This window comes from Protopterus annectens, chromosome 1.part1 (genome assembly GCF_019279795.1).
Source record: "Protopterus annectens isolate FY-2018-M chromosome 1.part1, PAN1.0, whole genome shotgun sequence".
NCBI lineage: Eukaryota > Metazoa > Chordata > Ceratodontiformes > Protopteridae > Protopterus > Protopterus annectens.
In genome coordinates this window covers 1395146589-1395164723 of record NC_056726.1, presented here as the reverse complement: position 1 = coordinate 1395164723, position 18135 = coordinate 1395146589, and the positions used below count along the sequence as shown (strand labels likewise).

At 40.0% G+C, this 18135-nt stretch overlaps 1 protein-coding gene and 1 non-coding gene across 2 annotated transcripts in view; one reads left to right on the top strand and one right to left on the bottom strand.

The window, feature by feature from the left end:
• The window catches only part of NTSR2 (neurotensin receptor 2), an 872024-nt gene that overhangs the window by 323100 nt on the left and 530789 nt on the right, over window positions 1-18135 (bottom strand). The gene's annotated exons all lie outside the window — the stretch shown is intronic.
• Window positions 17156-17321, top strand: LOC122816823. Its single transcript, XR_006367100.1, has one exon. It is a non-coding gene; the product is annotated as a U1 spliceosomal RNA (small nuclear RNA).

Here is an 18135-nt window from a genome sequence, read left to right as displayed (position 1 = left end):
AGGTGAAACCTTTGACCTCATCCTTTGTAAGTGAGAGTATACCTGGCTTTCCTGTCATTAAATGTCTGTACATTTCTGGACCCACATTGTCTGTCAACAAAAATAAGCAAAGTGTAATTTAAGACAAGTAGTATAAGTGACTGCAAATCAAACAAAAGAAGAATACAGTTCAGATTTCCAGACTGTTTTCTCACAAGGCCAAGTCTTTGAAAAAAATCTCAGTGCAGAGAAAGACATTGATACTTGTGGCATTTGTACAGATGGTAATATAGCAATAACCCACGCCTGGGTGTGGGTAATGCTGGATTTACCCACGGTTGGCATGGTTTGGTCACGAGGGTGAAGCCCGAGTGGCCAAACAAAGCCAGCCGTGGGTAAATCCAGCATTACCCACACCCAGAAGTGGGTTATTGCTATTATACAATGACATTATTTAAGAAAAAAAATAATTACTTTTCTTAAATAATGGCATTGCATAATGCCTCCTTGCTGCCCTTCCGCAGCTGTCTGGTATTCTGCGGCAGTTCTGATGTACTGCGCATGCGTATGCCTATGCAGTACATCAGAGCTGTGGGCAAAAGCAACGGAGAAAGCAAGATCTCTGTTGCTTTTTACTGTTTCACTATGTTAAATGGGTTTAACATAGCGAGACAGCTTTAAAAAAAGTAACGGAGAATCTCTGTTGCTTATTTTAAAGCTGTCTCGCTATGTTAAACCCATTTAACATAGCGAGACAGTTTTGAAAAAAGCAACGGAGAAAGCAAGATCTCCGTTGCCTTTTACAAACTGTTTCGCTATGTTAAATGGGTTTAACATAGCGAGACAGCTTTAAAATAAGCAACGGAGATCTCCATTGCTTATTTTAAAGCGGTCTCGCTATGTTAAACCCATTTAACATAACGAGACAGGTTTAAAAAAAAAAGCAACGGAGAAAGCAAGATCTCTGTTGCTTTTTACACACTGTCTCGCTATGTTAAAGGAGTTTAACATAGAGAGACAGCTTTAAAAAAAGCAACGGAGATCTCCATTGCTTTTTTTAAACCTGTCTCGCTATGTTAAACTCCTTTAACATAGAGAGACAGTGTTTTAAAAAAGACATATACTAATGGAAAAAGTCCGGGCGACCGGACATTTCTCCATTAGTATAAGTCGATTTACAAAGTGTACGCTGACCAATCAGCGTGCACGTTTTGGAATATTAATGGGGGTCATGGTATAATGACCAATACACAAGTGTTAGAAAAAAAGGTGTTTTATAAAGAAATGTACATATTTTGAAACAGAGCTTATCTACCATGGAGAAGAATAGTCTCAAAATAATGCACATTTCCTTTTCTTTGCATGGATACTTGTGAGACCAAATCTACCTTGAGCTAATAGTGTTCTGTCCTAAAGGCACAGACTAATTCTAGTAGTACAACACAGAGACATTGTGCAAGTTGCACAAAGGTTATTTGGCTGTACCATGTGCAAAGAGTGAGCAAAGACATTAGCATGATGGTCAAGTATTAACAAATAAAAAAAAGTATGTGTAAATTCTTTATTGAAAACAAATTAGCACAGAGGACAGTGTCTATACGTAAACGAAGTGAACCTATCTTTATTACAAAGTCACCAGAAGGTCCATGGCAGGAAATTGTGATTTTGTTTGGAAAAAAATGTTTAGTCATGGTTTATCTATCACTTGGATCACATAAAAATTGCTCTTTTGTCAGCTATTACAGGTAAAAACTAGACTGTTTCAACAGCATCTTTGTTTAATGGAGAATACCTTACAAAATCATTGCAGATAACTACAGATCATGCCTACTGAATTTGCAAAGATTTAGGAGTACACATTTTTGAGTACAGTTTCTATTACACAGCTAATTGAATAGCTTTAAAGAAGACATTTTGAACAGTCAAGATAATTCTGTAGAAAACATGTCCGCAGCTCACTATAATGAATTACTGAGTTACTCCTGTGTCAGTTCGAACAGTACCTGCAGCACATTTAATGAATGGAAGGCAGACTGAAACAATGCTACTAATACTGCAATTTAAATCAGCTATAAAATGTACAAAAATGAATCAGAAGTCAAAGAAAGATTCTTGTTTGTTCTTCAATCTGAGACATTTGAAACATTGTTAGCTTAGGGTTAAGGCTACAAGCTGTTAACAAGACTCATCTTACATTCTTGATTTTGACTTGCTCAATTTCCATTTTCAAACTGGAACACTTATATCCAGTTGGAGTATCTACTTAATACATAATAGATGAAAATCAGTTTATGGTTGGGCAGTGATGTATCCAGGAAAAAGCAGAAATGAAAATTAGGGGAGATAGCTATGTCACAGAATCAAAGTCATCTCCAGATGTTTCCTTCACCCCTTCACTCCTAAGCCAGGAGTAATGATGAATTTGTCAGAGCTAGGAGCAGTAGGCAGTGCCATGGCATAGAGGGAGAAAGCCCTGCCTGTGACACTAGTGTCCTGGGTTCGATTATGGGCTGAACCATGTGAGGCACTGGGAGGATAGGATGAGTATACCCATCCTGCCAAAGACAAGGGAAAGGAGCATGCATTGCCATACTAGTGCAACTGATTTCCATGGTGGATACTGGGGAAGCAACTTCATAGGTGCTACTGAGGGAAGACAGGGCATATTGCTGACATTACTCTCTTATGTAAATGATGGACAGTTCTGGGCTGATATCCGTTGCACAACCCACACTCAAGGATGTTACTGGGACAACACAGTGAGTTAGGAAATAGTAAAAACATGACCCGACAACAGTACGATGCTGTGCCATGGTCCCTGAGCTCCTCACTAGCTCTCAACACGGGTTGGGCATAGCCTGGGGAAGCTGAAAGTGGATTGTCTAGACCCAGTGAAAAAGGAGAGGAATTGGTGTCAGGTGATGATCAGTTGCAGGAAGCCAAAAAGAAGAAAAAAAAAGAAATAGGAGAGGTGAAGGTGGGAGGATGACATAATGGTTAAAGTGCTTACCCTAAAGACACAAGATGCAGCGTTTGATTCTCACATGGGGTAACTGGCTAGGCTTCAAAGGGCCCAAAAGACCAGTTAACCTAGAACTAATCTAATCTGTTTTAGAGGGAGGGTGACCTAATGGTTAAGGTGTTTGCCTTACAAGCACAAGGTGCAGGGTTTGAGCCTCACAAGGGATAATTGGCTAGGCTTACAATTGCTCACAAGGGTAGTTAACCTAATACTAACCTATGGATATATTTGGTATTTCTGTTGATTTCCAGCTTCCTGATGCTTCTATCTATGAGCAGTGATGCATTAGATATGCTCAACCTCTTTGTAACGACTCTTACCATCAAAAAGAGCTATTAAGATGTGTGTGAAGTTCAAACATATAAATGTAGAACCAGGACTTCATAACAGAGCCAGAAAAATCCCAGTGTTCCTATTCAGTGGAGGGCACAGGAGGCAGGATATCTTGAATTCCAGCTGCCACATATAAACAATATCACTGTTTGGACTTCATACATTTTGTATAGTTTAAATTATATGATAGAGTAATATACAGAAAAGATTTAACGTTCAAGGAAAAATAAAACAATTACTTTTTATTTGCAGCTGGAGGCATAGTGTAAATGTATGGTTGGAATTAGCTCTCATATTGCTTGGATGTGTGAGCGTGTATCTGTGTGTTTGTGTGTGTGTGTGTGTGTGTGTGTGTGTGTGTGTGTGTGTGTGTGTGTGTGTGTGTGTGTGTGTGTGTGTGTAATAGTAAAACATGCTGTAGCTAAGAAAAGACTCAGCTTCCATTAATTTTGACATTTATCTAGTAAAAGGTCATAAACCGTAATAAAGTTATCTGACTGGGATACTACTTTATCAAGTAGATATTCAGTACAGTATAATTATGATTATGAAATAAAGTACTGTAGAAAGACAGCAACAGATGCATCAATAATCAGTCAGTAGCAGTTTATTATTTTTCAATAATAAGTAAAGATTTCAGAGCAGACCTAAAATTAATAATTTTGTAGTAATATTATTTTTATATATAGTAAAACAAAACTTAGGTTTTGTAGTATAACTGATAAAAACAAAATTAATACTAAAGAAGGAACAAAAACAGAATAATCAGAATTTCTTGCAGGCCAGCAAAAATTATAGAGCAATGTATATATAGATTATTAAAGTTACAATTTATAAAACTACTTAGATTTGCAGTGCTGAGACGGCACCTGCTTTAAAAAATTAGATAAAATCATTGGGAGAAAAACATAACAATAAAACAACCTATACATCAAAGCTGTGGCACATTACAAAGTGTTATTGATCAAGCATATTCATTGTACCATGTGCAAAAAAAATTGAAATAATCCTATCTGATAATTCTCATCACCATGAACATTTTTTTATTATACAACGAGTTACTTTGCATTAAAAAACGCAGTTGCTGATTGGACAAAGGAATCACTGTGTCCATGATAAGCTTCTCCATACAGACAGTTACCTACTCTGAATACAAAGTACTGTGGCAACCAGGAACAGCTACTCTGATTTTTCATTCATTCTCTGATGATTTAGTGCAAGTACTTAATAGCACAGTTAATGTACTAATAAAATAATCTGTAAGGTGCTCTGAGGTTTGCAAAGTTTTTTTTTTTTTTTTAATTTTCATACCAAACTTTTTAGGTAAAAAAAATAAATAAAGGAGAATGAGTTATCTGAGCACTTGGACTTCTGCCCTTTGTAAATGTTGACATAATTCATTACCCAGGTAATGGCTTTGAAGGATCTGAAAATCCTATTTTATTATTTAATTGAAAGTTGGTGAAATCAGTAGAAAAGCATTCCAAAAAGAATGACCCCCCCTCAAATGTGAGAAATTTCACACCATGGAGAGAGAATGATGGAAAGACAGAAGTGAGGAGAGACAGACGAAATCTGTCAGTTGTTTCCTTTAACTGGCTGTAGGGTTAGTGTATGCAGTAGGTTCACAGTGATGAGGAGAAAAAGCAGAAAGGAAAAAAGCACCTTAAAAGCCCATTATGCTCTTTTGCAGAGTCAGTATAATCTCTGTTAATAAGTGGGTATGGTGATGAGGACAGCGCTTTCCTCTGCAAGAAAAAATTTGGGGGCTGTTTTTATTGGTGTCTTAATTTTGCTCATTTTGAATACAAGATGGCATTTATGTTCTTGAGATAAGCAATATTACATTTTACATAAGAACAGTTTAGTCTTGAGGACTCATAGGAGAAGCATTTTGAAATGGTGTTCTGCATTTACAGCAGAATAGTTTCATGCCGGGAAAGAGCACTACAGATGCAATGTTTGCTCTGAGAGTGTTGATGGAGAAGTATAGAGAAGGTCAGAAGGAGTTGCATTGTGCCTTTGTGGACTCAGAGAAAACATATGACAGGGTGCCTAGAGAGGAGTTGTGGTATTGCATGAGGAAGTCAAGAATGGCAGAGAAGTATCTAAGAGTGGTACAGGATATGTATGAGGGTAGTGTGACAGTGGTGAGGTCTGCAGTAGGAGTGACAGATGTGTTTAAAGTGGAGGTAGGATTACATCAAGGATCAGCTCTGAGCCCTTTCTTATCTGCAATGGTGATGGACAGGTTGACAGATGAGATCAGACAGGAGTCCCCATGCACTATGATGTTTGCAGATTACATTGTGTAGCAAAAGTAGGGAACAGGTTGAGGAGACCCTGGAGAGGTGGGGATATGCTCTAGAGAGGAGAGGAATGAAGGTCAGCAGAACTAAGACAGAATATATGTGTGTGAATGAGTGGAAGGATAGAGGAATGGTGAGAATGCAGGGAGTAGAGTTGGCAAACGTGGATGAGTTTAAATATTTGGGATCAACAGTTCAGAGTAATGGTGAGTGTGAAAGAGAGGTGAAGAAGAGAGTACAGGGAGGGTGGAATGGGTGTGTAAGAGTGTCAGGAGTGATTTGTGTCAGACGGGTACCAGTAAGAGTGAAAGGGAAGTTCTACAAGAGGGTAGTGAGACCAGCTATGTTATATGGGTTGGAGATTGTGTCACTGACAAAAAGGCAGGAATCAGAGTTGGAGATGGCAGAGTTAAAGATGTTAAGATTTGCAATGGGTGTGACGAGGATGGACAGGATACCTCTCAACCACTTAATGCAAGAATTCTGGATAAAGCCTAAAATAATGGGGGGACAAAGGCCAAAAAATAGGGACAGATTTTAAATAGTGCTCTTATAAACTTAGAAACCTGAAGAATAACACGATTTGTGTTAGTATGCATTTTCTGAAGGAAATAAAGTCTGAAACTCCAATATATGTCATTATTTGTTCATTATTTACTGACGTCAATCCTCAGTGATTTGCCAGAAAACCACAGATTTTATGAGGAACACACCAAATATATAAGGGAAAAATCTGGACATTCTGCAAAAATCTGAACAGTTGAGAGGTATGATGGACAGGAGTAGGAACCAGTATATTAGAGGGTCAGCTCAGGTTGGATGGTTTGGAGACAAAGCCAGGGATGTGAGATTGCACTGGTTTGGACATATGTTGAGGGGGGATGCTGGGTATATTTGGAAAAGGATGCTAAGGATGGAGCTGTCAGGTAACAGGAAAAGTGGAATGTTTATGGATGTGGTGAGAGAGGACATGCAAGTGGTTGGTGTGTCAGAGCAAGATGCAGAGGACAGGAAGAAAGGGAAACAGATGATCCACTGTGGTGACCCCTAATGGGAACAGCTGAAAAGAGAAGAAGAAGTTCTGCATTTAACTACCAATTATACATAGTTCTGCCTAGAACTGAAACTAGAATTGAAACTTCATATTGGAGAAAAGTTAACATTACCTCCTTTTGAACCAGATGATTCTATCTAAGAACATTACAATCTTTCCTGAAGGAGGAAAAAAAACTTTTTTTGGTTGCAGTAAACATGGGGAGGATTTCAAAGTCGGAAGCCTTGAAGTACAAGTCATTTTCTGTAGTACTCTGAAATGAAAGTGAAAGGACATTATTATACTAATCCTCTTTATATACCCACATTTAACTGTGTTGTCACTTTGAGCAGGTCGATCCATATTATCAGAATGAAGTAGACCATATTCTGTAATCATTAATTCTGAGGAACAAAGATACCACAACAGGAAAATAAATCCTTTAGGAAAACACAGCAACATTTTGTTTTCTTCAGGAAAGTAATATATGGCTCACCTGCATGTAAGTAAACATCATCTAAATAGCCAGCCCAATGCATTGTCCTTTATTTTGATAAACGCAACAAAGCTCCATAAGGCACTGTTATAGCACAGGAACAGCATCTACTTCAGCAGGATAGTTTAGAAATGTATCTGCTAAGATAATCCTAGAAGCTGCATGATGGGATACCATCAACATTTCTGTGTACAAGTTAGAAGCCCAATCTATAATATGATATGCTGGTTGTATTATAGGAGATATTGTAACTGTTTATCTTCCAAGGGGAAACAAAATCCTGGCTGGGATTTTATCCTAATGTGATAAGTTACTGCTATAGTGACAATAAATCTTTTGGCAGAGATTATTCTAACAGTAAAGTGTACCTCAGTACTTCCCCGTCTATGAGATATGTATGCATCGTTATTGCACAAGGTTTATGATGTTTAGGAAAACTAGGTAAATTACTTGTGTTATGGTTTGTTTTGCACATGTTTTGGGTTTAAATGAGAACTGTAGATTGAACTGCCACAAGCAGACTTTTTCTGTGGAACTTCCCGGCTTAAAGACCCAAAGAGGGTTAGTGCCAATGTTTGGTATATATTAGACAGGGACTCATACCACAGGTGTCATTACCTTTGCAGGCACTAGATCACTGTTGCAGAGAAAAATTACAGCTTTGCAACACTGTCCACACCAGGAAAAAACAGAGCATGTTTTATCCTTAATGAGTTGATTTACTTTTACACAGACTTCCTCAAAATGATCTTATGGCAAAGTTACCCAGTTTTTTTAGAGTTCAGTAATGGGGCTGCTCTGTTCCTCATATTTTGTTAAACATAATATCAGACTGTCTGTTAATGACACAAATAGTCGTATTCATATTTATTATACTTAACTGTTTCACACTTAGCCTGAGTGGAATTTCATACTTCCTGACTTCTGAAGAATTCCTGCCTGGATAATGTTCGCCTGAGCTAAAATTCAGAGAATGCACTTTTGCAACCTAGGTGTAAACAAATACCTACATCTCAAAAATGATAAAAGTTACTGAAAATTTAAAAATATGAAAGTTATTCAGCACATGCTCCTCCTCACAGTGGTGATATTAAGTCAGCCCAACATAACAATAATTGACCTAATTACTTGGTAAATATAAATGTAGATATTTATTTGCTATAATTATGCACACAGGTATTAATATCTCTGTAACCATAGCAGACAAACCTCAACTATCAGTGTGACTGTTGTTCGGGCAGATGTTATCTTCATTTGGTTGCGAACTAGATTTATAGATGGCATTCCATTTTTGAAATATTTGCATAATTATGAACACTATACATATCTGAATATTTAGTGGAAAATAAATTTACTTTACTGACATGCAGTGCTTGTTAAACACCGACTATCAATGCAAAATTTTAGGCATCATGTATACTTTCAGTTGATACCATGGAGTCCTGTGTAAATACCCTATGGCCGAACTTATTGATGTAATTATGAGCACATGCCATATACTCATAATACTTCCAGGATAAAACTTGTCATTTTTGTGTTACCAAGTACTCCACTCATGTGATGAGCAATTCATGACATCTCTCATGACTGGGCATGTGAAATCTTCTTCTTCTTCCAGCTTTTCCCGGTTAGGTGTCGCCACAGCAGATCACCGTCTGCTCATGATTGGCAGTGAAGTTTTACAGTGTTGAGTTGCCAGCCCGACGTGCAACCTTCCACAGAAGGCACACACACACTCATGCATAGGGCCAATTTAGTGTGTCCAGTCCACCTACAGCTTGTCTTTGGGATGTGGAGGAAAACCGGAGCACCTGGAGGAACCTACACGACCACAGGGAGGACAAGCAGACTCCACACAGAAGGCATCCCAGCTGAGGATCAAACCCGAGAACCTGTTGCTGGGAGGCAGCAACGCTAACCGCTGCACCACTGTGGCTGCCCGACTGGACATGTGAAATACTGAATCAAAATCTGTCCAAGAGAAATATACCAGAGATTTGTACAGAAATATGATAACTATGCTAATATGCATATCTTATTTGTGAACTAGTCTGAATATTTACTGAATGGTAGTACACAGACAGCTGTTACTGTGACAACTTTTGCAGTATTATGTCAGCTTTTATTTGATACCATAAAATACCATGTAATCACCTTATGGTTCACATTCTGAATATAATTATTGACATATGGCATACACTCATAATATTGCCAGGAAAAAAAAAATTTTTTGTGTTACCAAGTACCCCAATCATTAGGGGGTCATGAGTTCAAATCTCATCAAGGCCTCCACTGGTTCTTTATTTGGCTTAAGCTCTTGGGCCAATAGCCTAGTAACCACCTATGAACCTATATAGTCAGTCATTTTTGATATCCTCATTATGTTATTCAGAGTCACATGGCAGCTGAATGCTATTTCAGAAACGTATTATAATTAGGAGCATATGCCATGCATTTGTATTATTACCAGGGAAAAAGCACAATTTTCCAGCACCAAGTACCACATTGGGGTAAGAAGCCATTCAAGAGCTCTCTGCCAACATGTCATGTGAAAGGCTGTTCTACAATGTTTCCCTATGGAAATTCCAGTTATCTTCCAAAATATGATATTTAGGCAACTGTGCATACTGCAGTACTTAACAAGTCTACATACCTTCAGATTGTTAGGAAGCAGACAGCAGGTATCAGTGACTACTTACGCATAACTAAGTTTGTTTGTTAATTTGGTACCATGAAATGCAATGTCATATTCTGTAACTTATTATCAAATCAAGGTTCTATAATGGTGAAGAATGGCTTTTTTCATTGAGGGTGGTGCCTGCCTATAAGATAGCAATAAGTAACGTAAGACAGAGGACAGCCCTGGTCATTTAGCTTCAGCTAATATTCTTTGTGCAGAGGTATAGCCAGGAAGGTGGGATGCTAAGTATGTAAAGGCCAGCTCACTTCCTGTAAGGGATTGTGAAATTATGTACCAAACACTGTTTCTGGATGATGAATCAAATGCAGTAGTAGATGGGAGCATACTATGTGGTGCAATGGCAAAAAATGTACAGCATATGTATCCCCACATGATGCTGCTTTTAAGATGGGGAAAGGAGACAGAGCTATGGTGTCGAACAAGAACTTCTCCACTGCTACAGTATGATTACTTTAAGATCCCCTGCAAATAAAAACACATACACACACCATGGTATATATACATTAAGACACATCAAAATACAGTTAATAGGCTAATAAAAGTATGATGCATATGAAAGTCACTAAATGAATGTATCCTCATTCTACATTTTACATAAATTTGGACAATCTAACCATAAAACCCTAAATAACCAGTATTAGCCACTTAATGCAATACAAGTGGTCACCAGAAGCTTAGGCTGGAGCTTTTCTCCCCGGGCCTCCACTGAAAATGGGCACTGTCCCAGTCAGACCATCCAGGTAAACAAATGTAAAATAAATAAATAAAATAAAAGTTCAACCAGACCATTTTCAACTCATAACATTTAAAATGCATTTTGTAAGTATCCATGCACTGGTATTTAATGAAACATTCTGCATAATATTGGTAAACAGTGCTTTGGCTGCAATATTAAACTAAAATAATTAGAAAATGCCAGAAAAATACACCTGTCCAACTTACTCCTAATACTTAATTGTAAATCAGAACTTCTGGAACTCATTGCATTGGGCAATATTTGGACAAGATTTTTGAAGTCCATTTGAAACACAGAATTGTATCTGTAGTGATTATCATTTGTGGGATCAACTACAGCTTTCAATTTCAACTTTGGCAAGGTGCCAACAGACCCAATATTCCTCAACAAAGCAGTTTTATAAAATGCACCTGATACCTCGCTTCTTCAATGCTGCCCCCTCAACAACTCCACTCACACACAAATGTATGACGCCAAGTTAAAACATGAAGGCCCTTACCTGGTTGGTCATGACTCTGAAAGTTGCTTCCTGAGATTTGTACTTTCTAACACACATCAGCAAATAACTACTGATATCCATCAAGAAGGGAGATACCAGCAAAGCATAAGGACCACCCGGTTCTGTTCCTATAGTATAGCTATTTTATGTATAAAAAGTGAAAAGTTAAGAAATGCCTTCATACAACAAACATTACTGGACTTCATCAGAACCAATATCCAATAATACAAACCAAGATAAATATCCTAAGTAACTTTCCTACCCATGAATAGTCCAGTAATGTTTGTAGGACAGAAGCATTTTTTTTTTATTTTTTTTATATTGGTTCTTGCTTGATACTTGTGGTTATTTTCAAGTTTTGTTATAATTTTTTTATTTGCAACTGGTGATCATCTTTGACACACTTAGTATACCTTGCAGAATGCGTAAATGCAGCATATATACTGAAATCAATCAGGAGCAGAACAAACTGCAGGAAGCCATTTTTGGGTGTTTGCTGAGTCTACATGGCGATATTTACAAACCACATTCAAAATCACAAATGTGATTGGCTGCAGCAACATGCAGCTAGATAAATGCACTGGGAAATAAATAAATAAATAAATACATAACCAAACCACCATTCTACAAAAAATAAAAGTGCCAATTCTAAAAATCTCATACCCACATAATTTCTTTCTAAAACTACTAAATGCAGTAAGCATCGTAAAACACAAAAGAAACACATGAGGGGACAGGATAAAAAAAAAATCAGAAAAGAAAAAAACATTTTTTTTTCAGCCAGAATCTTACCTCCAGTAACAGAACTGTGCACCAAACCGAAGAGAATCGAGACTTTGTACTCTCTCATAAAAAGGAGAAAAGAGATGGAACCCTAAACAGCCTTGCTTTTTATTTCCTGATGTTGAATGGAAGCAGGAGCTGTCTCTCACACACACACGCATGCACGCGCGCACACACACACACACACACACACACACACACACACACACACACACACACACACACACACACACACACACACACACACACACACACACACACACACACACACACACACACACACACACACACACACACACACACACACACACACACACACCACACAAAGAGATGTCTATTGGCCAGCCGGTGGTGATGTCAGATGTCTCTGTGTGCTGAAGTGCTCATCCTCAGGTTAGCTTTAGCTGTGAAATCTGTAAACCTCGGCTAAAGCTGTAACACAGAGTATATGTTGTGAGTTATCTACATATTCACTTTTAACATCGCATGGTGATGTTTGTTGATAGGTTGGAGGTCTGCTGTATGTTTTACATTGTATAAGAAAAAAATAAATAAATAGAAGTCTATTGGTGCAGTGGCCTATGAGCTGTGACAAACCCTGTGAAACAGAGGGGTTTTCACAGATTTTCAAATGATAAGGCTATCCCCCGGATTCATGAAGCTCGGCGCAAGTATGGCATAAGTCTTGCTCCGGCCGTGCGGCGTACATGTGGAGTAGACGTGCCATATGCATATTAATGAAGGCGAGCAGCTGCCACAGCCACGTGCATAGGAAACGTGCGCGAGTGCAAGGGGCGTATCGAAGTTGCACAGGGAGGCGTGTCAATGTCGGCTTTCGAGGAGCAACCTAAACTGCTGAATATTATATTCCGCCAGCAATAGTAATCATACCTATCAGTGTCCACGGAGACTGAAACGTATGCAAAGCAGAGTCCCTGCGAACAGAAAATGAAGAGTCAAACACAAATGCACGGTAGGGAATAACGGGTCCCTACCCATGAACAAATGACAGGAAAACCATGTGCCTGTAGTCCAATGTAGTGTTGATAGCTATACCATGTGGAAGTGAAACGTATCAGATGTTTGCGCACTGCCAGTAGGTACGTCCAGTCCAACAGAGAGGGTCACCATCTGACCCATAATTTGAGGGAGGGAACATAGCTGTGCAGATGTATTCATAACAAAATACACGAGGAGAAATGTAGATATAGGTAGTGACCGTATGTCTGAATCATATCCCACAAGCCATGTAATAGTCACATACAAAAGGTATGTCCGTATTTCACATACCAAAAGTGATAGGAAATAGCATACGCATGTAAACGAAACAGAAGGAGCATATAAATGAGCCATAACAACTCGGACACATGTAGGCCGAAAGGAACAGTATGATGCATACCGTCGACCAAGATTACCACCTGTCCCACTTTGCGAGTGACAGTCCCTCTGTGGGCAGATGTGTCCTGACACAAACATGTAAAACTGGCAAATGTCCAGAGAATATAGGACATAATTCCTCCATAGACGTCATGCAATAGTTGCAGTAAACATATTTCACTGGACGTATAATACAATAAGATACCGAAATGCTACAAGAATAAGCTTAGATATAGGCAAGAATTGTAAGTTCTATCTGCCGAACTGACCTTGGGTATGTGTCGGCCTGTAAAATATGCTGTGTTCACCGCAACTGTCACAGTAGGGTTGCCACCCTTACAAATGGCCAAAGTGGGACATGTTTGGTACAGACATCAGACTGTACAGGCCGACATATACCCACGGCCAGTACAAAGGACTGAACATAACTGTTTTGCCTACAGAAAAGCGTATTCCTGTAGCATTTTAGTTGCTTATTTTGTTTCTCATAACAGTCAGGTATTTCAGATACATAATTAACTGTTTAATGCAACTATCACATAAAATATAAGAAATATGTGTGCCCTAAAATCTCAGGACATTTGCCATGTTGACAATTACATGTCAGGACACAACTGCCCAAAGAGGGACTGCCCCTCGCAAAGTGGGACAGGTGGTAACCCTATGTCACACTGTGGCCAATTGAAAAGGTGGAAACACAACCGTTGACTGTGGGGAGGCAATGTCCACAATGGTCGGACATGTGTAAGGAATAGCTTGGACATAGGAAAAGGTGCCATCCTACCAATGAGTAGAACAGGCTGGCAAAATCCGGAAGTCAGCTGTATAATCCAAATGTGTATGTGACACAGTCGAATGGGTAGTACCCGGATACACCAACCAAGTAATGAAAGTGAAGTAAGTGTGTGTACCTATGTGCGTGAGGTATAGTATATGGAAAGCAAACATGGCAGGATAGTCCACACAACCATAAAGGTACCCGCCCGACACATGTAGGGTAGTCAATGTGTAACTCTGGCCATGTCATGGGCCAACAACTAAAGTAGTGCTCTATGGGGTGTGAGTAATTCGCGTGTGAGGGGTGTGTGTTTAATGGTAAATTCCTCAAAGGCGATACATGTGTCATATGCAGAAAAGGTGAACCGGAGGTGTATGAAGGGGCAGCGGGTGAAGTGGAAAGAAACACAACCTCATGCAGAAACAGCTGCAAGACAAGCACACAGGCCATAGTGTAAAACACAATCTCACAAACATATGAATATGGAAATATGCGAGACAAATGTATAGATACGGCACCATCACATACCCACAGATGGGTCTTGATGGAACTGGCCATAACAAACGCAACACACCTGGATGCATAATAGCATACCCAGCATACCCTTCACAACACACAACCTGCCACCATACCAGAATGTCCACCAAATCCAGCCGTACTTGGTCCACTGGTTTGTTGCAGAAACAGCTACACACAGTGACCCCTACGCATATGTAGTAGGTATTGTCACCCTAGGCAGTGTCAGGATTGCAAACCATGTATCCCCTGCAGGTAAAACCCCCTGCACGTTTTCATGCATCCACAAAAATCTTCGTTATCTAACATGTTTTCGTTTTGACCAATTTTTGGGATATCCCTCACGGGATGACCAACTTGTGTAAATGGCTTGCCAGCAATCTACCAGAAAGGCACATTATCATGACAAATATAACAGAATCATAGGTCAAACCCCAGGGCGTATACCCATAATGTGTACAGGTGAGAGGTATGAAGGTAACCCGTCCTAATGAAATGTACAGAACTAGTGAGACTATGTGGACAGGTGAGAAGAAAGACGTCAGGACAAATGACAAAACATGTACAAGTCATAAGCATGTTTGTCCACAAATGTGAATTACAATGTATGGCCAGTGAAAGTCAATGTGCAAGGTTAATAGACTCAAAAGACATGTGTCCCTCAGGGTGTCATGCAGTGTCACCGATACAGTGTCCAGTCTCCCATACTCGTACGTGAGCTCTGCCACTGACGGAAAGCGCAAATACCGGCGTACACATAAGGTACATGATGGAATAGTTAGTGTGGATAAGCACCTGTTGGCCTGTGTGAGGAATATAACCCAGTGGGTGGGTGTGTCCCGCAATAGGAATGTAATGGTAACTGTATTGTGTGTATTGCCATAAGGAAACAGATGTCCAGTATCAGAAACTGTACGAATGTGCAGATGTATGCCTCATATGTGTGGTGTGTTCCTCTCACAATCTGTACCTGTCAGCCAAATACCTGAGAACTGACGTCATTACATAATGATAAACATATGTGTTTAAGACCCCAAATCCCTCAGAAAGGTCATACTAATGCAAAACCTATAATACTTTCAACTATCTACATGTGTAAGAGCAATATGTAGAATCTGCCCCTATCTGTCCCCCTATCATGTTAGGCTTTGTACAGATGCTTTGCACTAGGAGGTTGATAGGTATGATCTGAAACAGATACATGTCTGAGGAAACAGCATTATCGACTGCAAGATAACTTAGGAGATATGAAAAGCGCTGCAGTAGGAAGTTCATCCGCAGGTATGTGCTGACATGTCAAATGACACAGCAGTCTACAGGAAGTACCTATAGGGTGTCAACTTTACCAGTGATGACAGTGGGACATACCCATAGCCATGCATACACCACAAATAGACATAGCACACAGCAAAGCCTAGGCCATGACACATGAAGCATCCGGCGTGTATGGATTGAGTGAGAGTACAGCAAGGAAAGATGACTGCCAGGCTATTCAGCAAACACCTGCAGGGGCGTGCAAGGCCGCCCGTAACACAAACATTACACGGACAATGTTGGGATTTGCAACATACCCCATTTGTATGTGTAAGCTATGCAAATGATGTAATGATAGGGTTGCCACCTTTCCAAATGCCCAAGGTGGGACATTTGTGCTACAAACATCAGATTTTGCAGGGCAAAACATACCCATGACCAGTACAAAGGACAGAACTTCAGTTTTTTGCCTGAATAAAAGTCTATTCTTGTAGCATTTTAGTTCCTTATTCTGTTTCTTATAACATTTAGGTGTTTCAGATACAGAATAACTGTTTTATGCAACTATGACATAAAATATAGAAGATAATTGTGTCCTAAAATCTCAGGACATTTGCCATTTACTCACATTTTTGCAGGACACAACTGCCCAAAGAGTGACTGTCCCTCACAAAGTGTGACAGGTTGTAACCCTACGTAATTACGTGATACATGAAACAGTAAGCTGTCCGTGCAAGAGCAGCGTTATGTGCAGAAATGTACCCGGATGTTATGCAACTAACATTTTGCACGTTGTTAAATGGAGCAATGACAGCTGCAAATAGAGTATGAGTACAGTCGAAGAAGCATGCCAATGTCCAAGTCCAAGGCCAGTGGTGGCTTTGTCCATTGGATATCAATGAACTAGTAGTTGTCCTCCCCCGATCCCTGGTGTGGAAGCGTAGCACAGTGCCACGAGAAAGAAATATGGATAATATACATACTAAATGTAGGTTTAGTTAGATGTAAGTACGCCATGCAGATGAATGGCAAGCTGGAGACAACATGACTACTGCGTACTGGTACTTATGTGTGGAAGCGCTCTGTCAGAGATGTAACGAAGCATTGGTAGGCAGTGTGAGGCAAGTGAGGCTGAGGATAGTGAATCACAACATGTCATGCCATATGGGCCAAGCCTCTACCATGTAGTGTAGTTTAAGGGGACTATTAGAGTAGAAGATAGGTGACAACATGAGTGTGTATGTACAAAACACTGTAACCTCACCGGAGCAGTGTCACATGTGTGCTGTCAGTACTCAGTGGAAGAGACGTGTCATGAGCTATCCTAGGGAACGTCAGGAGACTTACCTGGCAGGGGGAATACCATGATCAAGAAGGTGGTTTCCCCAGGGTGAGGCTCTTCCATTGCACACTTCGGTTGGGTTGACCCCTGTGATTTCCCCAAATGTGGGAAACTCAACTGCAGAATTTATGGTAGTGGGGGACTGCATTCGCGCACTTCCCTCAGTTTACGTTAACGAAATATTGGCTTTCTTTTCTTCTAGTGTGCCTAGCCCACACATTTATGCATATGTCTTTCATCATGCAGTAAGGGGCACCTTCCTGGGTTTTTTTTATCTTCTTTACCATCCCTTACCTTTTCCTCCAGCAATGCAAAAGGGTTGGGAGGCTGGCCTAATGGTTAAGGTGTTTGCCTTGCAAACACAAGGTGCAGGGTTTGAGTCTCACAATGGATAATTGGCTAGGCTTAAAATGGCTCGCAAGGGCAGTTAGCTTAGTACTAATCTATGAACCTATGAACCTATGAACCTATAGATACCACCGATGTGACCTGCAAACCTGCCCACAGTGTGTCTGCGCCCATGCGCGCCAGTAAGCCTGAGTAAGTATGTGTGCACGCGTGTTAGCCTGTGTGCGCGTGCGGAAGAACGAGTAAGCTAGTGTACGAATGTTGAAGCCCGTGTAATGTCATGTATGCATTTGTAAGCATGTATACATGTGTACTACACACATCACACACGTACTGCACACACAGACACACATGCTGCCAATACTACACACATCAGTGAAATGGCACATGGATGGAGACTACATCATCAGAAGTAACAGTGCTGTAAACTATGCTACAGTGATGGTCATAGCTGCAATGCATCATGCCTGCTGAAGTACACCTGGAAGTAACACACTGTGTGTTAACAGCATGCTAACATTAATACAGTGGAATAAAGCCACCGTGTGCAGCAGCACCAGGTTAGTCAGATCCTGCATCAATGTTACACATCACAGGTGGTGGCACAGGTGACATCATATGCACAGGGT